This window comes from Caretta caretta, chromosome 8, assembly GCF_965140235.1.
Source record: "Caretta caretta isolate rCarCar2 chromosome 8, rCarCar1.hap1, whole genome shotgun sequence".
NCBI lineage: Eukaryota > Metazoa > Chordata > Testudines > Cheloniidae > Caretta > Caretta caretta.
The window spans coordinates 13,206,890-13,213,264 of NC_134213.1; positions in this window are offsets into that span (position 1 = coordinate 13,206,890).

The window sequence follows — 6,375 nt, forward strand, 5'->3', positions numbered from 1 at the left end:
AGTGCCCTGAGCCCCAGTACTGAAGCTGGGAACGACATGGGGCTGAAGCTGCTCCCCCCCACACTGAGCTAGGAGCAGCACAGGGCTGAAGCTAGTGTAGCAAAGCAGTTTGTACCACTATACTGGCACCCCTCCAACCCCCTGAAGCTGGGAGCGTCATGGGGCTGAAGCCAGCAAACATGGGGGGCGTGGGGGCTGAAGCTGGCAGTCCCAGCGCCCCCTGCTGAAGCTGGGAGCTGCACTGGAAGCCCCCCTGCCTGCACACAGCCCCTAGCTATCTGTCCCTGCACCCTGAGTGGTTTTCAAACTTTTTGAACTGAGTTCCCCGTTGGAGTTATATTTTTTTGGTTGCATTCCCCCCCACCGCCCAGACAGGTTGGGTGGCCCCGAGTGAGTCAGGGGGTGGAGGTGGTGCTCCCTCTCTGGACCCTGATGTATGGAGCTAGCTCGAGCCCTGCCAGCCGCAAAAATAGAAGTTAAACTATGCCTATGCCCAAGGGTCTCCCCCAGGCCCTGAAGTTTTTATAACATGTTGAGGGGGGCCTCAACAAGAAAAAGGTTGAGAACCTCTGGACTAGGGCACTTGATGCTCACTTACAGAAAACTGGCTTTCATTGTGTGGAGCCAGCTCTCTTCCTCATTTCCATCTGAAAGAAACAGGAGGGTGGAAGATGTAATGAAAAGCAAAAGCCAACAGTGTGACTTGTCCTTTTTTGGAAAGAGTTAACACACTTATAATGCTGAAATACAGCCCTAATCTAGTCCCCTATAAACAAATGCTTTAGTTGCCACAGAGAATGTTATGAGATCATTGAACAGAAGAGGATGTGGTCATGAGACAGTCTGAAAACATCCTGGGAGGGAAAATTCCAAAATAAATTTAACAGACTCAAGGGAGCAAAAAGATAGTAGTGGGTCTTAATGACCGATTCAAAACTCTACAGCACTTCCGCCAGATTCAGGTCATGTTACAAGCTACTACAGGTTATTTTATATTGCTTGACCAACTACTCAGATGCAGGGATTAAAAAAGGTGGTGATACTCTTTCAAGTTCTGCCAACAAAATAAGCTCTATTCATATAGGACACTGATTACAACAGACTGTGCAGATGCTCTCTGGAGTCCTTAGGCTTTCTCTGCCTTCATGTGATTCAAATGTATCTATATGTTCTGCTGGTCTCCTTCTTGGCTTCTCCTTGGGGGTTGAGTTTTGCTAAATGGGCCGCAGATGCTCGGTTCCTTGAACTAGGCAGCTCATTGATTAGGAGCTGGGGAAAAGTGGTCATGCTCTCCCAAGTCTGCTACTCTCATGGTGCCTAAAGGAGGTATTATTCCAGGGGTGGGCAAATTTTTTTGACTGAGGGCTGCATTGGGCAATAGAAATTGTATAGTGGACCACGGATGCTCACAAAATTGGGGTTGGGGTGTGGGAGCAGGTGAGGGCTCTGGGGTGGGGCTGGGGATGAAGAGTTTGGGGTGTAGGAGAGTGCTCTGGACTGGGACCGGGGGGTTCGGAGGGGAATCAGGGCTGGGTCAGGCGTGCAGGTTCCAGCTGGGGATGAGAGGTTTGGGGTGCAGGAGGGTTCTCCGTGCTGGAATTGAGGGGTTTGGAGAGTGGGCAGGGCATCAGGGCTGGGGCATGGGGAGAGGCTCAGGGGTGCAGGCTCTGAGTGGCGCCTACCTCAAGCAGCTCCTGGAAGCAGTCGCATGTCCCTTCTGCTCCTAGGCATGGAGTGGCCTGCGACCCTCAGAGTGGGGCCATGCCATGGCTTCCGGGAGCTGCGTGGTGCGGCCCCTCACCTGGTACCTGGGCTGGAACGGGGCCGAGCCGTGTGGTGAGGCCCCTGACCAGGTGCCCTAGCTGGAGCAGTGCTGAGCCACGTGGTGCGGCACCAGACCTGGCTCCCCAGTGAGAGCTCGTGGGCTGGCTTAAAACAGCTCACAGGCTGTAGTTTGCCCACCCCTGTATTATTCACAGTAGATTGTATGACCTTAATATCTTTTCTTACATGTTTTTATGAGCAGTGAAATAGTACTTTATGTATCGCCCAGTGATAGCAATGTCATCAGTTAGTGACCACTGATACAAATGGAACAGTTCCTGAGTATGGTTTCAGATTCTACAACTGTGAGCAATTATCACTAAATCAGTTACACCAGGTTCAAAATGTCAGGGCTACCTCAGCAGCTATAACAGCTAGAAGCTTTTTTTCAAATAAAATAAGGTACGGAAGAAGTACCAGTAGGCTGTATTGGCTAAAGCAGAATCCTGGGCTGTTGTTCATTTACATCTGTAAATCTGACTAAAGTGCTATTTACATGTACTGGTTAGTGAAGACTAAAAGGCCAAGAGTGTTACTTGCTTATCTTAAGGGAAAGGTAACAATTTTACTTTCAAAATGTGTATCTATCTTCTACACTCTCAATATGTAATTTCCTGTTCTATAAAGTTTGCTTCTGTTTATCTCAACATAACCTGTGTCTCTCATTACTCTCTACATGGTTCCTCTGTCTCCTGTTTATCTCTCCACACAGTCTCTCAAAAATCATAGGTTTCAGAGTAACAGCCGTGTTAGTCTGTATTCGCAAAAAGAAAAGGAGTACTTGTGGCACCTTAGAGACTAACCAATTTATTTGAGCATGAGCTTTCGTGAGCTACAGCTCACTTCATCGGATGCATACCGTGGAAACTGCAGCAGACTTTATATATACACAGAGAATATGAAACAATACCTCCTCCCACCCCACTGTCCTGCTGGTAATAGCTTATCTAAAGTGATCATCAGGTGGGCCATTTCCAGCACAAATCCAGGTTTTCTCACCCTCCACCCCCCCACACAAATTCACTCTCCTGCTGGTGCTAGCCCATCCAAAGTGACAACTCTTTACATAATCAACTCGGGCTATTTCCTGCACAAATCCAGGTTTTCTCACATCCCCCCCACCCCCATACACACACAAACTCACTCTCCTGCTGGAGAGTTAGATCATAGAATCATAGAATAATAGAATATCAGGGTTGGAAGGGACCCCTGAAGGTCATCTAGTCCAACCCCCTGCTCGAAGCAGGACCAATTCCCAGTTAAATCATCCCAGCCAGGGCTTTGTCAAGCCTGACCTTAAAAACCTCTAAGGAAGGAGATTCTACCACCTCCCTAGGTAACGCATTCCAATGTTTCACCACCCTCTTAGTGAAAAAGTTTTTCCTAATATCCAATCTAAACCTCCCCCACTGCAACTTGAGACCATTACTCCTCGTTCTGTCATCTGCTACCATTGAGAACAGTCTAGAGCCATCCTCTTTGGAACCCCCTTTCAGGTAGTTGAAAGCAGCTATCAAATCCCCCCTCATTCTTCTCTTCTGCAGGCTAAACAATCCCAGCTCCCTCAGCCTCTCCTCATAAGTCATATGTTTCAGACCCCTAATCATTTTTGTTGCCCTTCGCTGGACTCTCTCCAATTTATCCACATCCTTCTTGTAGTGTGGGGCCCAAAACTGGACACAGTACTCCAGATGAGGCCTCACCAATGTTGAATAGAGGGGAACGATCACGTCCCTCGATCTGCTCGCTATGCCCCTACTTATACATCCCAAAATGCCATTGGCCTTCTTGGCAACAACGGCACACTGCTGACTCATATCCAGCTTCTCGTCCACTGTCACCCCTAGGTCCTTTTCCGCAGAACTGCTGCCTAGCCATTCGGTCCCTAGTCTGTAGCTGTGCATTGGGTTCTTCCGTCCTAAGTGCAGGACCCTGCACTTATCCTTATTGAACCTCATCAGATTTCTTTTGGCCCAATCCTCCAATTTGTCTAGGTCCTTCTGTATCCTATCCCTACCCTCCAGCGTATCTACCACTCCTCCCAGTTTAATGTCATCTGCAAACTTACTGAGAGTGCAATCCACACCATCCTCCAGATCATTTATGAAGATATTGAACAAAACCGGCCCCAGGACCGACCCTTGGGGCACTCCACTTGATACCGGCTGCCAACTAGACATGGAGCCATTGATCACTACCCGTTGAGCCCGACAATCTAGCCAGCTTTCTACCCACCTTATAGTGCATTCATCCAGCCCATACTTCTTTAACTTGCTGACAAGAATACTGTGGGAGACCGTGTCAAAAGCTTTGCTAAAGTCAAGAAACAATACATCCACTGCTTTCCCTTCATCCACAGAACCAGTAAACTCATCATAAAAGGCGATTAGATTAGTCAGGCATGACCTTCCCTTGGTGAATCCATGCTGGCTGTTCCTGATCACTTTCCTCTCATGCAAGTGCTTCAGGATTGATTCTTTGAGGACCTGCTCCATGATTTTTCCAGGGACTGAGGTGAGGCTGACTGGCCTGTAGTTCCCAGGATCCTCCTCCTTCTTCCCTTTTTTAAAGATTGGCACTACATTAGCCTTTTTCCAGTCATCCGGGACTTCCCCGATTCGCCACGAGTTTTCAAAGATAATGGCCAATGGCTCTGCAATCACAGCCGCCAATTCCTTCAGCACTCTCGGATGCAACTCGTCCGGCCCCATGGACTTGTGCACATCCAGCTTTTCTAAATAGTCCCTAACCACCTCTATCTCCACAGAGGGCTGGCCATCTCTTCCCCATTTTGTGATGCCCAGCGCAGCAGTCTGGGAGCTGACCTTGTTAGTGAAAACAGAGGCAAAAAAAGCATTGAGCACATTAGCTTTTTCCACATCCTCTGTCACTAGGTTACCTCCCTCATTCAGTAAGGGGCCCACACTTTCCTTGGCTTTCTTCTTGTTGCCAACATACCTGAAGAAACCCTTCTTGTTACTCTTAACATCTCTGGCTAGCTGCAGCTCCAGGTGCGATTTGGCCCTCCTGATATCATTCCTACATGCCCGAGCAATATTTTTATACTCTTCCCTGGTCATATGTCCAACCTTCCACTTCTTGTAAGCTTCTTTTTTATGTTTAAGATCCGCTAGGATTTCACCATTAAGCCAAGCTGGTCGCCTGCCATATTTACTATTCTTTCGACTCATTGGGATGGTTTGTCCCTGTAACCTCAACAGGGATTCCTTGAAATACAGCCAGCTCTCCTGGACTCCTTTCCCCTTCAAGTTAGTCCCCCAGGGGATCCTGGCCATCCGTTCCCTGAGGGAGTCGAAGTCTGCTTTCCTGAAGTCCAGGGTCCGTATCCTGCTGCTTTCCTTTCTTCCCTGCGTCAGGATCCTGAACTCAACCAACTCATGGTCACTGCCTCCCAGATTCCCATCCACTTTTGCTTCCCCCACTAATTCTACCCGGTTTGTGAGCAGCAGGTCAAGAAAAGCGCCCCCCCTAGTTGGCTCCTCTAGCACTTGCGCCAGGAAATTGTCCCCTACGCTTTCCAAAAACTTCCTAAAATGCATTTAGGAACCTTCAGTGCTGCTGCATTTGTCAGTTGCAACAACTTTCCTCCACCTCTTGGCAAGGTTTTAGATCTCAGATGAAAACATCTGTCTTGTCCTTTGCCTGCAGTGCCTCATCTATGTCTGCTGTTGTTTTTTAACTCTACAAATCTATCACCTAGGGGTGCAGATGGAGGTTGTGAAACCTGCAATGCAAAATTACGCCCTGATGTTGCAGTCATTTAGCTGGGTGCTTAACTTTTCACTCCGGAGCAGTTCTATTGCTCAGGCAGCCTCTCCTCTGTGCAGCTCAGCCCTCCTGGACAACGGAAGGGCGAGGCAGTACTGTACTGGACACTGCCTCATTCCAGACATGCCAAACCCACGGAAAAAAAATGCAGAAATTGGGCTTGTTTTTGGCTTAATTGGCTTGTGAGTTGCTTGATGGCTAATTTTTGGCTTATTGCTTCTTTTTTTTTGATCAGCTCCCGGCCGGCAAGCAGGGGGAGGATCAGGGGTGCACAGCGGCCCACCACACTCCCCACCTGCACGGTGGGGATCTAGTTATGTAGTGTTGGGGTTCTTAGGGATTGATTTGTTTTCACCTTGTTTTGAAATGAGATTAGCTTGATTTTTAACTTATTGTGAAAGTCAGGGTGCTTATTCACCACGTGAAAGTGGGAACTGTGCCTTGTTCTGGCATTTACATTTTCACGTGAGTCATGGAACATGAAGCCTAGGATGACCATATGTCCAGTTTTGACCGAGACAGCCCCCTTTTTAAGCTCTGTCCCGGCTGTCCTGACCTTTTTTTTGGCAAAGGTGAGCATTTGTCCCACTTGCTTTTGCCAACTGATAACATGACAAATGCCCATTTTTGTCAAAAGAGTGGGGTGTGGAGGAATGCGGGGGGGAGACATACGAGTGGCTTGGGCCAGCCCCATGCAAGGGACGGGTTCAGCCAGTGGGCGGGGGGGGGGAGGGGCGGGAGCTCAGACTAGCCCCACACGGT